General features: G+C 42.6%; 1 protein-coding gene across 1 annotated transcript in view; it reads left to right on the forward strand.

Annotated features, from left to right (window-relative positions):
* The first annotated feature begins 14,352 nt into the window (after positions 1-14,352).
* LOC117163360 (uncharacterized) overlaps positions 14,353-22,784 on the forward strand; it is a 146,269-nt gene continuing 137,837 nt past the window's right edge. Inside the window, exon 1 of the mRNA XM_033345568.2 lies at positions 14,353-14,624. The gene's annotated coding sequence lies outside the window, so the exon portion shown is untranslated. The remainder of the gene's footprint in view (positions 14,625-22,784) is intronic.

Raw genomic sequence — 22,784 nt, forward strand, 5'->3', positions numbered from 1 at the left:
CCAAAAGAATTTTGGATGATCTATACTGGACTGCAACGTGGGACATCGTCGGTCCAGTGTGGGTCACCAAATGCCGCCAAAAGAATTTTGGATGATCTACACTGGACTGCAACGTGGGACATCGTCGGTCCAGTGTGGGTCACCAAATGCCGCGAAAAGAATTTTGGATGATCTATACTGGACTGCAACGTGGGACATCGTCGGTCCAGTGTGGGTCACCAAATGCCGCGAAAAGAATTTTGGATGATCTAGACTGGACTGCACCGTGGGACACCGTGGGATACCGTCGGTCTAGTTTGGGTCTCCAAAAGCCACCAACAGAATTTTGGATGATCTAGACTGGACTGCAACGTGGGACATCGTTGGACACCGTTGGACGTCGTTGGACATCGTTGGACATCGTTGGACATCGTTGGACGTCGTTGGACGTCGTTGGACAACGGTGGACACCGTTGGACAACGTTGGACATCGTTGGACGTCGTTGGACGTCGTTGGACGTCGTTGGACGCCGTTGGACATCGTTGGACATCGTTGGACACCGTTGGACATCGTTGGACATCGTTGGACATCGTTGGACATCGTTGGACATCGTTGGACATCGTTGGACATCGTTGGACATCGTTGGACATCGTTGGACATCGTTGGACATCGTTGGACATCGTTGGACATCGTTGGACATCGTTGGACGTCGTTGGACAACGTTGGACACCGTTGGACAACGTTGGACATCGTTGGACGCCGTGGGACATCGTTGGACAACGTTGGACACCGTTGGACGCCGTGGGACACCGTGGGATGCGTACGTTTTAGTCTTAATTAATCGTAAGGTAGATACCTATGTTAAGTGCATTGTGAGCTCATTCTGTACAACGATATTTATCCACCTTAGAACGAAAAAAAGAAAAATCTCGTCTCCCTTCACTCGCTTACCATACAGTACTTATTGTACTCGCGATTTATCGGTTCGCGATCACTCAGTTCTTTCAAACCGTAGCGTGACGTACTCGCTCGCGCGTATCCCGCGTACGTGCGGGTCAACGTGCACTGGACAACTCTTTGGATTCGTAAGTCGCCCCAAGGACACCTCTGTCTTTGTGACTGCTCGACGACTGCTCGACGTTCGCATCGGATCGCGGGAGTTGTCGTCGCGCCGGTGATGCTAGCGAATCTGTTGGGGATTCAGTCGTGGATCTGCAGTCCTGTCCGATTGGTACTTTGGTACTCGGTCAGGGACCTGCAATTTCACGTCCTCCGTAATTCTGTTCGGGCCCGCGGGTGTGGACCCCACTGTTCAGTTGAGGTCAATGCCTTCGTAATCCTGTTCAGCGGTCCCTCCCCGTGAGTGGACCCCACTGTTCAGTTGAGGCCTCTTGCCTTCGTAATCCTGTTCAGCGGTCCATCCCCGGGTTCCACATGTTCAGTTGGAGTGTGTTAAGTTGCTGGCCTATGTGCTGGATCCACGGCTGAATTACCCGTGGATCACTAGCATCACCGGTCGGCGCCATCGACCGCGACTCGTGTAAGTTTCGAACGGCGAAACAGGAATCGAGTTACGGTCAATTCTTGGGCTTTCCGCTGAACCTCGGGGTTATCTCGTGTACGGGGGTACGTCGAGTAGGTTTGTTAGTTCTTTCGAGAGATCGCGATCTCGTTCGTTACGGGCGCGCCGCGACTTTTTCCTTTATCATCTGATTCATCGGGCATTTTCTTGTTTTCCCATTTTTAAGGGAAACCTATTGAGATCACGTTAGAGTTTATAACTTTTCAGTATCTTCAATATCTTATAGTGTCGCAAAAGTAGAACGTTAAGCAGTTTAGTACAGCGACTCGTATGTCCCTTCTGCAAGACACGAAATGGTATATACAGTGTCAGTAGCTACATTTTCTTCTTTTCATTCCAAGTTAGATAAATGAGTGTTTGATACCGAATGATGCCAGTAGGGATGCGAATTATTGTATGATATTTGTACTGATCGAGGTAATCGTTGTGTGGGAGATAGATTGTGTGTTATGTATGTTGTTTCACGTTTGTAAGGATTTATGTAAGCGCTGCGTTCGAGATATGTGTTTCGCAGTTAGGCTACGAAACAACTATCTCTTTACGCAGGCCCATGCAGTAGAGTCAGAACTCGACATTCTTGCCAGTAGGTTGAATGTCGAGACCGATGCGTAATGTTAAAAAACTCATGGGCGGGTCTCGTGCGTAGTCACCTCCTCGTGGTGAGACCTGGTAATTGGCATCCTTTTCCAAAAATTAATCAGTTGATTAATCTTTGGAAAACGATGCCAAGCTAAGAACTACGCAACAGTCCAGTTTGGATCACCAAAAGCCTCTAAGAGAATTTTGGATGATCTAGACTGGACTGCACCGTGGGACATCGTTGGACACCGTGGGACATCGTCGGTCCAGTGTGGGTCACCAAATGCCGCGAAAAGAATTTTGGATGATCTACACTGGACTGCAACGTGGGACATCGTCGGTCCAGTGTGGGTCACCAAATGCCGCCAAAAGAATTTTGGATGATCTATACTGGACTGCAACGTGGGACATCGTCGGTCCAGTGTGGGTCACCAAATGCCGCCAAAAGAATTTTGGATGATCTATACTGGACTGCAACGTGGGACATCGTCGGTCCAGTGTGGGTCACCAAATGCCGCCAAAAGAATTTTGGATGATCTATACTGGACTGCAACGTGGGACATCGTCGGTCCAGTGTGGGTCACCAAATGCCGCCAAAAGAATTTTGGATGATCTATACTGGACTGCAACGTGGGACATCGTCGGTCCAGTGTGGGTCACCAAATGCCGCCAAAAGAATTTTGGATGATCTACACTGGACTGCAACGTGGGACATCGTCGGTCCAGTGTGGGTCACCAAATGCCGCGAAAAGAATTTTGGATGATCTATACTGGACTGCAACGTGGGACATCGTCGGTCCAGTGTGGGTCACCAAATGCCGCGAAAAGAATTTTGGATGATCTAGACTGGACTGCACCGTGGGACACCGTGGGATACCGTCGGTCTAGTTTGGGTCTCCAAAAGCCACCAACAGAATTTTGGATGATCTAGACTGGACTGCAACGTGGGACATCGTTGGACACCGTTGGACATCGTTGGACGTCGTTGGACATCGTTGGACATCGTTGGACATCGTTGGACGTCGTTGGACAACGTTGGACGTCGTTGGACGTCGTTGGACGTCGTTGGACGCCGTGGGACATCGTTGGACAACGTTGGACACCGTTGGACGTCGTTGGACGTCGTTGGACGTCGTTGGACGTCGTTGGACGTCGTTGGACGTCGTTGGACGTCGTTGGACATCGTTGGACACCGTTGGACACCGTTGGACATCGTTGGACATCGTTGGACATCGTTGGACATCGTTGGACATCGTTGGACATCGTTGGACATCGTTGGACGTCGTTGGACAACGTTGGACACCGTTGGACAACGTTGGACATCGTTGGACGCCGTGGGACATCGTTGGACAACGTTGGACACCGTTGGACGCCGTGGGACACCGTGGGATGCGTACGTTTTAGTCTTAATTAATCGTAAGGTAGATACCTATGTTAAGTGCATTGTGAGCTCATTCTGTACAACGATATTTATCCACCTTAGAACGAAAAAAAGAAAAATCTCGTCTCCCTTCACTCGCTTACCATACAGTACTTATTGTACTCGCGATTTATCGGTTCGCGATCACTCAGTTCTTTCAAACCGTAGCGTGACGTACTCGCTCGCGCGTATCCCGCGTACGTGCGGGTCAACGTGCACTGGACAACTCTTTGGATTCGTAAGTCGCCCCAAGGACACCTCTGTCTTTGTGACTGCTCGACGACTGCTCGACGTTCGCATCGGATCGCGGGAGTTGTCGTCGCGCCGGTGATGCTAGCGAATCTGTTGGGGATTCAGTCGTGGATCTGCAGTCCTGTCCGATTGGTACTTTGGTACTCGGTCAGGGACCTGCAATTTCACGTCCTCCGTAATTCTGTTCGGGCCCGCGGGTGTGGACCCCACTGTTCAGTTGAGGTCAATGCCTTCGTAATCCTGTTCAGCGGTCCCTCCCCGTGAGTGGACCCCACTGTTCAGTTGAGGCCTCTTGCCTTCGTAATCCTGTTCAGCGGTCCATCCCCGGGTTCCACATGTTCAGTTGGAGTGTGTTAAGTTGCTGGCCTATGTGCTGGATCCACGGCTGAATTACCCGTGGATCACTAGCATCACCGGTCGGCGCCATCGACCGCGACTCGTGTAAGTTTCGAACGGCGAAACAGGAATCGAGTTACGGTCAATTCTTGGGCTTTCCGCTGAACCTCGGGGTTATCTCGTGTACGGGGGTACGTCGCGTAGGTTTGTTAGTTCTTTCGAGAGATCGCGATCTCGTTCGTTACGGGCGCGCCGCGACTTTTTCCTTTATCATCTGATTCATCGGGCATTTTCTTGTTTTCCCATTTTTAAGGGAAACCTATTGAGATCACGTTAGAGTTTATAACTTTTCAGTATCTTCAATATCTTATAGTGTCGCAAAAGTAGAACGTTAAGCAGTTTAGTACAGCGACTCGTATGTCCCTTCTGCAAGACACGAAATGGTATATACAGTGTCAGTAGCTACATTTTCTTCTTTTCATTCCAAGTTAGATAAATGAGTGTTTGATACCGAATGATGCCAGTAGGGATGCGAATTATTGTATGATATTTGTACTGATCGAGGTAATCGTTGTGTGGGAGATAGATTGTGTGTTATGTATGTTGTTTCACGTTTGTAAGGATTTATGTAAGCGCTGCGTTCGAGATATGTGTTTCGCAGTTAGGCTACGAAACAACTATCTCTTTACGCAGGCCCATGCAGTAGAGTCAGAACTCGACATTCTTGCCAGTAGGTTGAATGTCGAGACCGATGCGTAATGTTAAAAAACTCATGGGCGGGTCTCGTGCGTAGTCACCTCCTCGTGGTGAGACCTGGTAATTGGCATCCTTTTCCAAAAATTAATCAGTTGATTAATCTTTGGAAAACGATGCCAAGCTAAGAACTACGCAACAGTCCAGTTTGGATCACCAAAAGCCTCTAAGAGAATTTTGGATGATCTAGACTGGACTGCACCGTGGGACATCGTTGGACACCGTGGGACATCGTCGGTCCAGTGTGGGTCACCAAATGCCGCGAAAAGAATTTTGGATGATCTACACTGGACTGCAACGTGGGACATCGTCGGTCCAGTGTGGGTCACCAAATGCCGCCAAAAGAATTTTGGATGATCTATACTGGACTGCAACGTGGGACATCGTCGGTCCAGTGTGGGTCACCAAATGCCGCCAAAAGAATTTTGGATGATCTATACTGGACTGCAACGTGGGACATCGTCGGTCCAGTGTGGGTCACCAAATGCCGCCAAAAGAATTTTGGATGATCTATACTGGACTGCAACGTTGGACATCGTCGGTCCAGTGTGGGTCACCAAATGCCGCCAAAAGAATTTTGGATGATCTATACTGGACTGCAACGTGGGACATCGTCGGTCCAGTGTGGGTCACCAAATGCCGCCAAAAGAATTTTGGATGATCTACACTGGACTGCAACGTGGGACATCGTCGGTCCAGTGTGGGTCACCAAATGCCGCGAAAAGAATTTTGGATGATCTATACTGGACTGCAACGTGGGACATCGTCGGTCCAGTGTGGGTCACCAAATGCCGCGAAAAGAATTTTGGATGATCTAGACTGGACTGCACCGTGGGACACCGTGGGATACCGTCGGTCTAGTTTGGGTCTCCAAAAGCCACCAACAGAATTTTGGATGATCTAGACTGGACTGCAACGTGGGACATCGTTGGACACCGTTGGACATCGTTGGACGTCGTTGGACATCGTTGGACATCGTTGGACATCGTTGGACGTCGTTGGACAACGTTGGACGTCGTTGGACGTCGTTGGACGTCGTTGGACGCCGTGGGACATCGTTGGACAACGTTGGACACCGTTGGACGTCGTTGGACGTCGTTGGACGTCGTTGGACGTCGTTGGACGTCGTTGGACATCGTTGGACACCGTTGGACACCGTTGGACATCGTTGGACATCGTTGGACATCGTTGGACATCGTTGGACATCGTTGGACATCGTTGGACATCGTTGGACGTCGTTGGACAACGTTGGACACCGTTGGACAACGTTGGACATCGTTGGACGCCGTGGGACATCGTTGGACAACGTTGGACACCGTTGGACGCCGTGGGACACCGTGGGATGCGTACGTTTTAGTCTTAATTAATCGTAAGGTAGATACCTATGTTAAGTGCATTGTGAGCTCATTCTGTACAACGATATTTATCCACCTTAGAACGAAAAAAAGAAAAATCTCGTCTCCCTTCACTCGCTTACCATACAGTACTTATTGTACTCGCGATTTATCGGTTCGCGGTCGCTCAGTTCTTTCAAACCGTAGCGTGACGTACTCGCTCGCGCGTATCCCGCGTACGTGCGGGTCAACGTGCACTGGACAACTCTTTGGATTCGTAAGTCGCCCCAAGGACACCTCTGTCTTTGTGACTGCTCGACGACTGCTCGACGTTCGCATCGGATCGCGGGAGTTGTCGTCGCGCCGGTGATGCTAGCGAATCTGTTGGGGATTCAGTCGTGGATCTGCAGTCCTGTCCGATTGGTACTTTGGTACTCGGTCAGGGACCTGCAATTTCACGTCCTCCGTAATTCTGTTCGGGCCCGCGGGTGTGGACCCCACTGTTCAGTTGAGGTCAATGCCTTCGTAATCCTGTTCAGCGGTCCCTCCCCGTGAGTGGACCCCACTGTTCAGTTGAGGCCTCTTGCCTTCGTAATCCTGTTCAGCGGTCCATCCCCGGGTTCCACATGTTCAGTTGGAGTGTGTTAAGTTGCTGGCCTATGTGCTGGATCCACGGCTGAATTACCCGTGGATCACTAGCATCACCGGTCGGCGCCATCGACCGCGACTCGTGTAAGTTTCGAACGGCGAAACAGGAATCGAGTTACGGTCAATTCTTGGGCTTTCCGCTGAACCTCGGGGTTATCTCGTGTACGGGGGTACGTCGCGTAGGTTTGTTAGTTCTTTCGAGAGATCGCGATCTCGTTCGTTACGGGCGCGCCGCGACTTTTTCCTTTATCATCTGATTCATCGGGCATTTTCTTGTTTTCCCATTTTTAAGGGAAACCTATTGAGATCACGTTAGAGTTTATAACTTTTCAGTATCTTCAATATCTTATAGTGTCGCAAAAGTAGAACGTTAAGCAGTTTAGTACAGCGACTCGTATGTCCCTTCTGCAAGACACGAAATGGTATATACAGTGTCAGTAGCTACATTTTCTTCTTTTCGTTCCAAGTTAGATAAATGTGTGTTTGGTACCGAATGCTGCCAGTAGGGTTGCGAATTAATGTACGATATTTGTACTGATCGGTGTAGTCGTTGTGTAGGAGGTAGATATTGCATTTATGCGTGTTTTGTTTGATGTTTAGAAAGATTTGTGTAAGCGTTACGTAGAAAATGAATGTTTTTGTAGTTGTATACGTTGTTTGTGTGTAGATCGTTAATTTTGTAACTGCATGTAATCGTTAACTGTGTACCTGTTTGTACCGCCGGCTGGTTCGTCCCCTCTCCCTTCCTCCATTACTTTGTACGTTGCACAGAGAAACTAAGGTGCAATTCAGTCGTTTCATATCGTAGCAATAACATGGATTCTAACGTATTGGTGGCGTTGGTTCTTCATTACTATCATTACTATATTTTTCGTAATATCCATTGCTATATTTTTTACTATCGTTTATATTTCGTTATTAATATCATTCAATTAATACACATTGATTTAGGATTCATTGTACATTAAGATAATGAAATTAAGTGGTTTTCTGAAACCTTTTGTTTTAATTCTTCTTCAGTTGTCTATTTACTAAATGATACTGTTACTATATTAGATTCTAATATTAGCTTCTTTCGTAAACTTCTATAATAAAATTTGAGATTGACTGTGATTTCATTCAATTATTTTATACATCTGTTTTAATTTTTAGTTATTTTTTGTGCAGGTTATTTATCGATAGCAGAGACAATATAAAAATAACAGGAATATTAATATATGAAAGCAAAGAGATTAATGATCAATCCGATGAATATTTATGGTCAATTTAATGATCAATCCAATGAATTTATTTTAATTACGACAGGTTTGCATGAACTATTTTGTTGTCTTTTTATTCGAGCATGGATAACGTTTGATATAGAATTTATATTTATTTTCATTTATTATATTTTATTTCATACATATTTAAAAATAGATTATTTCTTAATTATTTGAAATACTAAGATGAAAGTAAAGACGATTAAATAAATTATTGTTCTATTTCTGATGTATGAAGTCATTCTCTTATTTCAAAAGAATTCCTAACGAATTATCTTTATTGTCTCAAATTGAGTTATATCACTTTAATTCATTTATCGGATTCAATTTTTTTTGCTATATTATGTGAATTTGCTACAGTTAACGCCATAAACTTGCAACTTTGTAACAGTTAGATTCAAACACCTCGAAACAAGGTTTCGCGCGCGTTTGTATTCTTGCAAATATTTTCTAACATTTATAATACGCGACTATAGTGTATTAGTGGAACGTATATTTCGTATTCTAATAACGAAAATTCACAGCATATATTCTAATTGCGAACAGTATAATTTTTGCAAACGATTGCATTGCATTCACGGTATTCGTAAGCATTTGTTCTCTATCGAGAAATATCTCACTATTTTCAACTAAATAATATCTTTCATACTTATTTCAATTTCTTAATAATAATTTTTAAGTATAAAAAATAGCAGTATTTTCTAAATAAACGTTCGATATGAAAAAGAAGATAATTGTCGAAACGACGTTTCGCTTCTTCCTCTCACCCCGCCCCCCCCCGCCCTTAAACAACCACCATTTCCACCACTGGACTTTACACGGTTCCTGCCTGATGTTAGTCTTCTTGGTGATATTCGCTGGGGTAGCACACCATCCATGGGTCTCCGCTTCGAACGGTGAGTCGCATGCATTTCTGTTCCTCCGGTCACTCAATCATGTCGTAGGATGAAAGGTCCGAATCGGCACGGGTGACCGGTTGTATTACGTAGAATTTTGTTGCGAGCATAGTGACCGCGGGTATTTTTTATACCCGTGAGTAGTAACACTTATTATTTCAAATTTATTAGTTTAGGATAGGTCTTCTTGCACATCGCGATTATAATAACTAGTTTTTTAATAATTAGGTTAAACATATACACTTGAGAATATATTCGTGTTATTTATAAATATGCATGTTAACATTCCGTATGAATATTTGCAAATGGCAAAAATATCTACACGAATATATCTGTATGACATACATATACTTGATCTTAAGCAATGAATTAATCGTGACAATATTAAGTCACGTTCGTTTATTTCACTTCGGCTAGATTTTAAAATATGAGTTAAAATTCATTTTTTTCCGTACAAGAATGTGTGAAATTTTACGTGCAAGAAGACACTTCGCGACAGGCAGATTTTTGAATCAAAGCAATAATTTTGAACACTGCTTCTGCATTTTCGAGTATGTGCTTTGATAAAAAGATCGCCTGAGATTATTTCTTTCTTAGTAATATATTTAAAGTCAATTATTCCATTTGATCGAGTCTCAGTCTTTTAGAATTAACGCTACCTTTTTTGCAATATTAAAGTTTTGTTTCGATTTATTAAATTAATATAGTAGAGTTACTTTGTTACTATTAAATTAATAAAGTAGAGTTAATCAGAAACGAAGTAGTAAAATATAAAATCAAAGAACGTTAGTTCGTTAAATAAAAATTACACAAACTAATCATCTTTTTAGTTCAGGATTTTCAGGTTTAACCCTTTCCGTGCCCATTGTCAGGACCTCATTCACGTGCCCAGGTGCTACTTGAATGGGAGAAAGACACTGGGCACGATGATCTAGAATTAAGTAATGTAATAATTTGTCAGCGACTGACGATGTGTTAGTGTATCGTGCACGACGTATTTTCCACGTTATGTGTGTGTGTTGTTAGGCCGTGGAACTGCGTCGCTTCTTTTCATTCGTTAAAACATCAAATATTAAAAATGTCGAAACATATATCGATTCACTTTACGTCTCGATACAATCACAATTTGTGATAATATCGCCCACGCGATTAAGTGTAACCACGCTTTAAATATTGCCGTAAATTACAATTATAATTCCAAGTTTACTTACATTTATTTTAACGATATCGTTTCCTCAGACGTGTTTTATCACGTTTTACGCAATGGTCACTAGCCTTCGTCAGTCGATTTCAGGAAAACGGTACGTACCTTAGAGTGTGCATGATATGTTAAGCTCGGGTGTCGGAGGCGTCCCGGGACGTCCTCTCTAGTGTAGGACCTTTGCGCCCGAGCGTTTGTGTGAGAACCGTGGAGCGAGTGTGTTGGTGTGCCTGTTTTGCTATTTTTTAAATATAGCGCTAGGTAGGATAGGTAGTATACTTTCTGGTGTGTCTGTTAATTATAAGTAGGTAGGGCCGGGCAGGTTGGCACAGTCTCTGGTCGGGTAGGCGCGTTTTCGCGTGACCAACCTGTTTCTGGAAATCTGATTTGAAAAATCGACGGTGAAACTGGCACGAGTAGAGCATGCACTCGTCTCTGGTTTTGCCTTTCGATTTTTCGAATTTCGCGGTCGCGGTCGCGAATGGGTCGAAACGAACGTTTATTGCTCGAGCACGCACGTGCGAGTGGGCAACGATCACTACTGTGATCGTTGGTCAGTCCATGTGCACTTCAATTAGCTTCCGCGGTTTATATTTTTATTTTACCTTTATATGTTTTTTTTTTGTTTGCGATTTAGAAGTCTCGAGCTTAGATTTAAGTTTCAGCGGGCATTGCGCCCGAAGAAAGAAGAGGCTATAAGCCGAAGAGGCCCGGCAAACTGCCACTCAAGAGGGCAACTACTAATGGCTCCCCATCCTCTGGGTCATCCAGAGCATGGGAAGTCATTATTGTTACTACTTTGTCACTATGCTCGCTTTTAGTATTTTTAGTAGTAGTAGTCTTTGCTCCTGTGGCCGATATATATGTCGGTCCATTATCCCATTGGGCAAATCGCGATTTTTCTTATTAGTGTTGCGACAAATTAATTACGGGTTGTATTAGAGTTGCGAAATAACATCGTGGCTTTTCATTAGTGTGGCGAGAAAATGATTACGGTTTGAATTAGAGTTGCGATAAAATGATAATCGCGTTTGCTTTAGAGTTGCGAATTACGATATCGCGATTGTTTTTTGCAATTTTTATTATGAATTTTTGGAATTTATCCTGTTTTTTATTATCCAAAATTAGATTATAAAAGTCTTAGTTTTCAATTAATTTATAGTATTGCAAGTAGCAATACTAGAATATTTAAAGTAGCTTTTTTATACAGTAAATAGTAATTTTTGTTAAGTTCACTTTAAGAGTTAGCGTTGCGATAATGAATGATCGCGTTTTGTTAAGTAGAGTTGCGTTTATAAAATGCCCAAATCCTCCGACTACATTTGTCGGACACTGTTCCTGGATCACACGATACAGCTACAAGAGCTGTACATGTGTGATCGTTCATCGGCAACCTTCTAAATGGTTGCACTGCGATCTTTCGCTATTAGTGTTGCGTATTGTTTAAATACGAGTGCGTAGATTTATATTTATTAGAGTTGCGTATCAAATTTCGGGAATTTTCAAAATTTTTTTTTTTAATGGTAGATTAATTGATATTGCAGATATAACGAAGCACTCATCGCGTTTTATTTTGAGAATTTTCTACTCCATAAATAATAGTAGCAAATTAGCGTTGCGAAACAATAATATTCCGTTCCACTCACGGTTTGTTGTTCGGGTTTATATAGAGTGGAACACGATCGAATTTTAATAGCCCTTCTGGCTACTGCTTTGTTTCTTTTTCAGCGCCCCTTCTTAATGCGCCCCTTATTACTACGTTTATTACTGAAAATACTGCTATAAGACATATTTATCTGTCAGTGTTAACGTTACCATGACTGCTAAAATATAGAATTTTATTACGAATGTATAGTATATATACATATACATGTATGAAATTGTGAGCGATTTCATGCGTAACGAAGTATTATAATGAAATATCTTAATGTTGCTATGAAGGCTTGAAATATTTTTCAAAATTTAATTCATTGCTATTAGAATTAATGCTGGTGATTGTTCGTTCTTAGAACCATAACTTTTAGAATCTTTTCGACCGCGATATTTTCAATCTTTTAACAGTAATGTAGAATTTTTTAAATATTCGAATTTCATTTGCACGAAACAAAAGTTCATTCGCGATCATCGTTCGTTTGTAACAAAAATTCTGCACAAAATGTTTTATGTGCATATCTTTCGGTTCACTATGTTGCAAGTCACCATGTTGTTGCAGGAAATAACAGATATTGTTAAAAGTTAAAAGACGAAGCAAGTGATTTTATAATAATCGGGTTTTCTCTCATCTTAGTTATTTCAAATGAAATTTTCAATTTTCAATTCAGTTTAAATTTAATTACATAAAATTTTTATTTTCAACGTAACCGTAGTTTTGTTAAAAAAATATAGATGATTCTTTATTTTTGCTAAAATTTAATCAATAGTAATTTGATCTATAATTGACCATTATTAGTAGTTTATTTTTCACGTATAAAACGTTCTCGTTTTAGAGATGCCTGTTTCTTCTATATACCAAATCCAGTAAATGAATTAGCATCTTAAATATGTATGCTTAAGGTTCAAAAGAATTACCCATCAGGGACTAATTATATATATTTTATAGAATTTTACTAAGCTTTCTTCGATTGAATTTGTTTCTTCGATTGAATTTATTTCCTTCGTTTGAATTTCTTTCTTCGATTGAATTTCCCTTTTCTTTCCCTTTATTACATTTAGATTATTACGTACATAGTGTAAGTAGATATTTAGATTTTTACGTAAGTGTGATTTATGATTAGGCAGGCTACTTTGAGGTTGTAATCTAAGTAACTAAGTATATAAAGTGCAGGTAGTAAATAGTTAGCATCGTAGTAAAAGCATGGTATGGTAGTAAAAGCGTGGGCATTGTAGAATGAATGTTATGTAGTAGTTAATTCTATGTGGTACATATTTCATCTTATTCTCTTGTCCTTTTGTCGGTTTTTCTTATTAAAGTTCCTTTTGCTGTTTGTTTTGAACATTATGTAAACGAACACCAAAAGGAGTATTTATTTGATGATGAATTATTAAGATTTTTTTGCGTAAACGGAGGGTGGATGGGTCGCGGATAGGGTGGGTCTCCATTCGCAGCACCTCCTCGTGGTGAGACCTGGGCAATCATATTATTTGATATATAATTACTAATTATGCCACTATATAGCAAAGTAATTAACTGTATAACTGGTATAATTATCAATTATATGGCAAGTAATATGAGCTAATTGGCTGCGATCCTAACTAGGTGTTCATATCAATGCATCTATGGATTATTACATTAGTGAAATATAATTGAGATATAATTTAGAAGAGTAACTAATAACAAGTATTTTTCGTACTGAGTAAAGTATAAATAAGAACGGAGTATTCTAGAATTAAATAACTCTATCCAAACCTCTTATGGATGTTCAAGAGTAAGCAGGTTTAATGTTCAATCTACCATTCTCTTTTTTTACAAAAACGTCGCGTGGGTTCGTTTACGTCTCTGAATATCATGGTCTTCTTCCATACGACTTGCCGAGATAAGTTTCCCTTCATGTGTCGTTCGGTTTAATTAAGGATCACTGTGTGCCCCGCTGTCTAGGCAGACATCCTTTCATTCGTATAAAAGGGTTTGCTCGCGTGCAGGGATATTGTGACCGATTTTTAATTGTCAGTAACTGAAAAACAAAATCGAAAGCGCAATTTTTCATTTTTGATTTTCGTCTTAGTTCGGTTTTAAGAATCATCCCTTAAATTTCTTGATGCCTGTAGCCGAACTCCCAGTATCCGTGTATCTAATAATCGATTTGAGAATGCAAGAGTAAAAATAGATTCAAAAGATTCAAAAATTTATATTTTTATGTTCAGATATATTAAATTTCAATTTTATTTGAAAATAATTAAACGAATCCTTTAATTAGTATCGTACAGTAATGTCACGTCCATTCTGTACTCCATCTGCGATGGAATGTCGGGTTGTAGGTTTCCTACCTATACAACAGGAGATTCAATGTAACTTGCGAGATCCACCGAAAGATAGCGCTGGCAGCAAGCTCCCGGCATTCCACGGGTCGTTCGAAACGGGAGATGCGCGCGCGTTCGATGAAGACATGCGCGAGACAAGCGGCCGCAGTCTCGACAGTCAGTGCATGGCGGCCCGAGGCCCATCGATATCGTATCGCGTAGCACTCGAGATACGCGTTCGAATACACGAGTGCGTCCGTGGTGCACCGGGAAACGTCTCTCGTCCTTCGACCGATCGGTCGTAAGAGTACCGTCGTGGTTGACACAGTGCGTGACGCTTGTGCGACAGGATTTTTCGTCCTCGCGGGATCTCGTGGAGTAGCCGGAATCGTTAGGCGACAGCTAGAGCACCCGGGCCATCGTTCCGGTGAGTATTCACATGGAATAATATTTTAAACCGCGTCTCCAATCGGTCCCGAGGCTATGCGTTACACGTTTCATCCTTTCTACCATAACTGTACAGCTGCCAAATGGAGTGACAAGATACTTCGATTCTTTAAACTGACGTTTCACTATTTCAAATCTGCGTATCCCTTTTTCGTTAATGTCATGATATAACATATAGCCTGTAATATATATACGTTGTCTGAATGGAAAGACAGCTACAAATATGTAGTAAGGACAATCGTATATCCCTCTCGTTGCCGTATTAGCGCGGATATCCTCGTAACACGAGGGCGGCGTGTTCGCTGGACGCGAACAAAGTAGTATACATATATACCATCATAGGATGACGTATCCGGCAACGGTGCTCAATGATCTGGAAAATATCGAAGGGACAGACGCAGAGATTCGGTGTCATTGGCACGGATTTCTCGTTGATATCTTTATTTCTTGTATCTTGAATCTGCGTCTAACTCTCCAGTCTCTTCCATTTTCCTTCTTTTTTCTCGTCTTCACGTACGGATGTCCGTGTGAAGTCCACACCCGCAGCGTTGCCAAACGCTACAGGTGTGGTCATTGACTTTGATCGAAAGATTTGTTGTTATTTATCGACTATGAAAAATATGCGTGCGCCACTTCGGAATTTTTGTTTTCTTCTTTTTCGATGGAAGTGGAATTTAGCTCGCGGGCACGAGCGTCGCTTATGCCTACCTATAACATCACTTTCACGATTCCTGGCGGCTACGTGGGCGAGCGGGCATGCTCGATTCGAGTAAACTGAACAAGGTTAACAAGACGGACAAGGTTAACGTTAATTCGTTCGGCATTTATGTTTGGGAGTACCGTAAGGTATCTCAAGATTATCGCGAGCAGTTTCAAATCCATATTTTTGTCAATGTCACATCTATTGTAATTTCGTTACGATCCTTCGGAAAAATAGAAAATTGTTTAAGTTTTGGTATCTAAAATATTATATAGCGGCGATAAGTATTTGAAACCCGTATTGTTTTGAAGGTATATACACTGTACAGTAGATAATCCTAATCTCGTTACGATTCTTTTGAAAAATAATAGATGTTTTAATTTTTCGTTAACTCAATTGTATAATATATGGTAAATTAGATATCTGCATAATCTTCCGAGTCTGACTACATGACCTAGCTCTTTTTAGAAGAAAAAAAATAAAGAAAATGATCGTTTACCTTTGAGAACATTTTCTAAAAAATAACTATTACAATTTCATTCCTAAAACTCAATAGCAACTCCAGTCACGTAATATTCACACGTTGCTGTAACTGTTTGCTAAATTCTTATCTCTAACATTCGTAAAGTTATCGGTAATTTGCATTTTTATACGTTCCAATCTCGTGTACTTAACAGTATTCGACGTAAAATCGTCGAAATCAACGTCGCTCGTAATCGTTACTTGGTACGCGCAATTTCCCCGTAATAAGATTTGCTCGATACGGCGACGGTCAATTCGAGGATGTACACTATCGCAGAGCCACGCGGCCTCCGTGAAACGAACGAGGTTAACGCGGAAGAACAAGGTTAACGTAGACGACGCCAGATGCTCGTGCGTCCAAGTCGTAATCTAGTCTTATCAGTCGAAGGGAACATTCAGGCTAACATTGCTTATCAATTCACGGTTGGAGACAGAGGTTCTCCCAGCGTGCGATGGTAAGTTTGAATCGTCTTCGCGTTTACCGGAAGCGGAAGCAATATCGCGCGTGACACCGGGTCTCGCGCGTTTGCGCTTAATTGCGACTATAAAAACGATCGCCGTAATGATTATAGATAGGTGCGAGCTTTAAACGAAGTTTCTTCGAAGCTTTTCTTTCTTCGCGCTTTTAATCCTGTGTCGTACGAGATTCGTCGTACATTTTTACGATCGTATCCTCGCAACTGTACATTGTCGATATTTTTGCTCCGAAACAAGGTGATAGAAAGGGAAACGAGGAGATACGTTAGAATTACAAGCGCTCGTTAAATTTTACATGGCGAAGAACGCGTCGAAGGCGAGTACAATAGGTTAGTGGTGACCGGTTAGACGAGAAGGAGAACGAATTCATCTCCCTGTTCGTTTTTTCGTTCGGTTGTTCCGCTTTTCTTTCGCACGAGCTAAGAGCTATTCTCTGGAACAGAGAGCCAACAGAGATATATTTATGTAGGTACACCAACCGAGAACACTCTTGTCCCGAGAATGGTCACTCGAGTAGCGAATTAGCGGAATTAGCGACACAGTTTCTATCCGTCCCTTCTGATCTTTTTGCTGTCTGATCGCGATTATTACGTATTCGCTAACGTTGTTTCAATAAGATAGCAAGGAGTAGGTATTGTTTTGTTGTTATACCGGGAATACGATCGTTCCGTTTTATATCGGTTTAGAGTCGTTAAATTCAAAGAACGTTGCGTTATCTCCGATAATTTTGATCGAGCTTTTATCGAACTCGTTTAAAATTTCTTTTTCAATCGGTAATTAATATTTTCTTCTTTTATCTTCGTTAGTCGAACCCTTTCATATTCCGCAAGACGATTTATAATTTCAACGAAATGAAAGCCGAACAGCCGAAGTTTTCCGACAGCGGAATTTTCAATGTCATCGTTCTCCAGTGCGATTCTGTAGAACGTTTGCAACTCTTCGATAACCGATCGATCGACAGCGGCGGCGCGACGCCCCGTTGAAATTCAGCCGCCAGTCCATGACTCTCGCAGCTTCCACATTCGATAGAAAGTATTTCAGCGGGGATTGTACGTGGTTATTGACCTTGTTCATGACCTCCATCGCAATTACGCTGGCGCGTTGCGCTTTTCAAGGATATTGAGCCGGCGGCGAGTCGATCGATGAGGTCTTCAACCGGGGTCCGCTTTTTCCCTGTCTTCTCTCTTCTTTTTTCATTCTTTCCTTTCCCTTCGTTTTCTTCGCGTTCTTTTTTTCGATCCCTGTTGCTCCGCTTTTCTTCGTCCTCTCTCCCCTCTTTGCTCATGCTATGGAACGGAACTCTGATATTCGCCAAGCTTCGATGAAGCCGCACCGCTTTCGAAGTATAAGTGCGTCGTCTATTAATAGAGCTCTCTCTCTCTCTTTTTCTCTATTTCTTTCTTTTCTCTCTGTGCACACCGGTATTCTCCAGAAAGGGAATACTTGGGACGAGAAGGCGAAGAAGGGGGTGGTAAGAGACGCACAGCCTTTTTGCCGTACGCAGACCCGTGTGCCTCGCGCGTGTGGGATGCGTACACCCATTTTCCGCGGTACTCGACGAGCCAAGCGGCCAGACAGAAAAAAGATAGAAATGTCCAATAAAGATAAAGTCCTGAAACGGTTCCTGCATGCGTGTTGCGTTATTCTACCACGTTTCTTGCTCGGAATTCGTACGGTTACGCGGTGCCCTCCTGTCTGTCTATCTGTCTGTCTATATCACTTTCGCCTGTTTCCCTTTCGCTCGTGTACGGTCTCCAGCGTACATTGTCCACGTCCAAGCATTGTGGCCGGATAAAAATCCGGCTTCCACTGTCTTTCCGGAAGTCTATGGGGTTTTCTTGCTCGAAACGATATGTTTTTTTCTTTTTTTTTTTTTTTAGAAAAGAAGATACTGTAATGTGTGCTATTTGAGGTAACGAGTTGTGTTAGTAAATTCTTGCGGAGATGTGTGCGTGTGTAACATATATCTTGTATGCTATCTCTGTCACGAATTCATGTTACGACGGATCCTTTGAATTTCGAATGAGATGGGAATCGTTGTGATTTTTGGATGATAATAATTCTAGAGATACCCTTTGGTCTCTTTTAAATTTAACGGAGGGCAGAAGTAGCCCGAATATTTGAATACTTAACAGCACCCAAGTCACCTGTTATCTGCTGTTCTTATCTCGCGTAAACGCAGACTTATCGTTGCGAAGAAGAGAGCGATGCGCAAATATTTAGCCACGCCAAAGCGTGGCTTTTTATCGCGATAAAGGCGCGAACAGCTGATGCATTATCTCCGATAGCGATCACGTTCTCCAATTTGCTGATCTCATTTATAGTACCAGAGAATACGGCCCATTATCTACGCCGGTCTCCGTAAACTTTGCTTTCCTAGCAACGATCGTATCTCTGTCGCGTTCCCGCTATCTTGTCTTCGCACACGGAAATCAATTCCGTGGAAATGAAGTTCTTCCATGAATCCGGGTTTAATCAAACGCACCCCAACCGTGGCTGATGTGCTCCGTTCCGTATATTCTCTTCGCACATTGTTCTCTTCTCGACTTTGTTTAGCCGCGACTCTCCACCCCCCTTTTTCACCGCCAATGCATCGCGAAGAAATTTTCATTTTGTCGCACAGTGGGAAGTTTCGACGATCTAACAAGACAAAATCCAATTTCGGTAGTGATTTAAACGTATAAAAATTTATTGTCGGGTAGGATTATCTGGGCTTAAGGGTGGATCGCTCGCGTCAAAAGGGTATTAGAACGAAGCGAAGTATAACTCGCCTTGTAATTCGTCAAACTCAGCTATGAACAATTTTTAGGGGATCTTAATTGTTTCATTTTCTCGAGAAAATAATATCCGAATTAAATATCCTGAAGGATTTGCAAAGTTAAAGAATGGTTATAAGTAATGGAATATAACAGAAATACGAAAGAACTACAACTTTCTTCGCTTTGGGCGGTCGTTTTAACACATTGTACGCCGCAATTCAATCTCTCCTCTGCATTTTCTTCTTTCCACGGCCTTTAATCGTCGAACAGTGGCTGCACGGGACGGGGCGTGCTCGTCTTTTCTTGAATCTCTTCTCTCGTCTCCCCGGGGACCCGCTTTATCCCGAATGTTTACAGGGTTTATCTTCGCACCCTCCGGAGTGGTCCGTAGTCACTTACGTCCGTGTCCCCGCTTATACACCGCTCGCGACCTCACACTACGCGGCTAGGGATTCCCCGAAGGGGTTGCGAGGATCGCAAGACGCCAGCATTCGTGTCCTCGCGTGTATGCGCGAATCGCGTGTTACCAATTGTTTCCTTTCTTTCTCTCCTCCTTCTGGCCTCGCGTAAATAAATAACGGAATTACACAGTTTCACGGAGGCTAGAAGATTTGTTCGTTCCCCGAAGCGACGGCTTTGCGGCTTTGCTTATGAATTTTCTTCCGCGTATTGTGCGGCGTTCAGAAGCACGCTCTGTCTGTGTCGTTTGAACGCTATTGAGCGGAATTGGCGAAAAGCCGATGAGTTTAAAAGATTGTTTGTTTGAGATCGTAATTGGACGTTTATACGTCGTACCGTATGAAAAATTCCTCTGTAACAGGATAGCACGCTCGTGGAAGAGTATTTTCGGAGAAACGGTAGCAAAATGTGGGCTTTTCGAGAATTCGCAAACATGGTAAGACGCGTGTAAGGATGGGATTTGCATTTGTATATAAGAAAGGAATTTGTACGCTCTGTTTTTATTTAGTATCTTATTTAGCATTGAGCGAAGCCTGCATACTACAGTCTCCTTCGTCGTTAATCAGACTCCCATTAAAGCAAAACGTTTAACGTAAATTAAAACGTCGAGAATTTTGTTCGTGTAGTTATTCGTAACAGGATCGTAAATCTCGCAAAGCATCTACGGTGCTGGTTATACCTAATTATTTTAACGACACGAGTTTTAACTTTAGATGCAAGCGAGTATCCATATATTTTTGTAATTAATATTTTGTTAATTTTCAGTACTACTATTTCCTGTGTAATACAATTTCATTATTTAATTAATAATTTCCTACACAGAGGTTAATTTTCTTCCTAGAGATATGTAGTAACTTAAGAGATCATTCGAAAATTCTCTGCTACTTATCAATTTTTAGTCGCAATTATTTCTCTCGCACCTTGTTAAAGTAAAATTATCCTTGAACACGGTCTTGTTTTCTCGCAGAAGAAAACCAAATACAAATCTTGCATAGTTATATGTTCGAACAAACTTCTGGACTTCGAACGACGCGTCAACTCTTCATCGTACTATCAATTCGTGTAACAGATTCTCTAAATGATATCCGAGTCTTCGCATCGCTTCATATTAAATCGCTGCTCGTAAATACATCGTCGTATCGTAACGTTACCGCGAGAAAATCTGCACAGTCATTTAAGAAGATGTAAATCGCATATCCCTAAACACCGCGAGTTAACGAACACGATTCCGAGTGACACGACGTTTATTCGTAGCTTGGACTAATTAGAAACGTCACCAGTTTTCGTGAGGGCTGTATGGATCCGGTAAACACTTTGTAAATCATGCACCGACGTCGGGCAACCCCCTGCAGGAACATGCGTGCACCTATGCAGTCGGTGCACGCAGGCGTGCTGCAGGTAGACGACGCGTGCCTTCACTGTTTTCCAAAGGTGGTGCACTCGAGCTGCACCCTTCCGACGTTCGAGAAGTCACACACGCGATTCCGTCATTAATTGTACGAACGTTGCACGCACGCACGCACGCACGCACGCACGCACGCACGCACGCACGCACGCATGCACGCACTTTGCTCACGATATATAGCCGCTTCCCTTTTCGTCGAGCGCTTCTGTTGTAAGTTTCTGTCGTTCGTTTCGCCCATCGTCGCGTCTTTTTCCGTTTCGTTTTACGCTTCCTATGCTTTTTTTTCTATATCGTTTTCCATTTACTGCCCTTCTTTATATGGTTTTCTATTTGGTACGTTTGGTGGATCCTTTTGTATTCGATGCCCTACTTCCTACGCCATTTTATTTATCGCGTTGCCCTTTTATCTCGTTCTTTTTTCTCGCGCTTTGTTTCTTTCTTTCGTTTTGTCGTTCATATCTCTTCTTTATATACGTTTCGCATCTAGTCCTGTTTATTTGTATATCGGTTTGCGTTTAATGTGCTATTTTCCTCTGGTTTTTGTTCATCGTGTCCTGCTTTCTCTCAACGCGTTTCCCTCTCGTCTTGTTTCATCCATAGAGATTTCCTTCGTTTCATTTTGCATTGGATAGTTTTTTATACGTTTTGCACTTGATATCTTCGTTTTATATCGCGGTTTTGGCGTTCGTTTTACTTAGCGGTGCCCTATTTTCCCGAAAGTTTCGTCCATCGTGTCTCGTTTCTCTTCTTTTCGTTTTATCTCTCGTACCTTTCGCCTATCGTGCTTCCTTTTGCTTGATTTCGTTCGTCGTCTCTCTTTCCCATACAATGCCTTTTTAAATTGGCCGTATCGTGTCCCATGGATCGATCGGGCAACAGTTCAACCATAATCAATAGCCTCTTACAAATATAGTACGCTTCCGCGCGAAGGGTGTGAAAATTTCACGCTCCGATAACTGATTTCGAAGCACGTGAACGCGAAACGAGCTCGCTCGCTGGAATTCTTAATGGTTCGTCACGAATGACCGTGGAGAATTCGTAAGATCGTCGAGGTACCGGCTTTGTCGAGATACGATCAGATTGTTTCGTCTGAATCTCGCCGCGCGTTGCTTTGCCTTTTACGCGCCACCTCTCGCGACTGAATATTTCACGTAGCTCGAAAAGCTTCCCACAGTCTGACTTCTCTATCGTGATAAGAAGAAACACAATTGAATTAGTACGGCTTCCATGATTCGATTAATCTTGTGTATTTGTATCTTTTCATAAATTTCACAAGTAGAAATAAGCGATATAAAATCGAGCAGCGAGTGTATAACAAATAATTTTGTAACTTTACGAACCGAGCTTCGGCAGACTAGCATATATCAATATCCTAAGTATATTTTTATAAATATTATTTGTATCTTTCAAGAACTAGTCGTGAATTTATTCCTAAGGAAATCGCAGTCGTAAAATGTTCGTCTCAGTCACCGTTAGCGAACATATTCGGCAGCGAGTGCGCGGCTTAAGGGTAAACGGTGTATCTGTTTCTCGTGTAAACTTCATCTGGAAACCTCTTTGTCGCGCAATGCCGTGGAAATAGAGAAAAACGAGATACGTAGACGAAATTGCTCGTTCGATTCTGTTCATCGTACAGCAACTCGTTGTTCCTTGTGAACTCTGTATGCTTTTCGTGGTGGCGTGAGTCGCAGTCGCGCCTAAATTACAATCCTCAGCACGTGTTTCAAATGTTCTCTCGTGTGCCACTTCCCTCACTTTGTCTCACTGTCTCTGTCTCGCGTATAACCCGCAGGCTTAAAGGACAATATTAGCGTTTGA

Source organism: Bombus vancouverensis, chromosome 10 (assembly GCF_051014615.1).
Source record: "Bombus vancouverensis nearcticus chromosome 10, iyBomVanc1_principal, whole genome shotgun sequence".
Taxonomy (NCBI): Eukaryota; Metazoa; Arthropoda; class Insecta; order Hymenoptera; family Apidae; genus Bombus; species Bombus vancouverensis.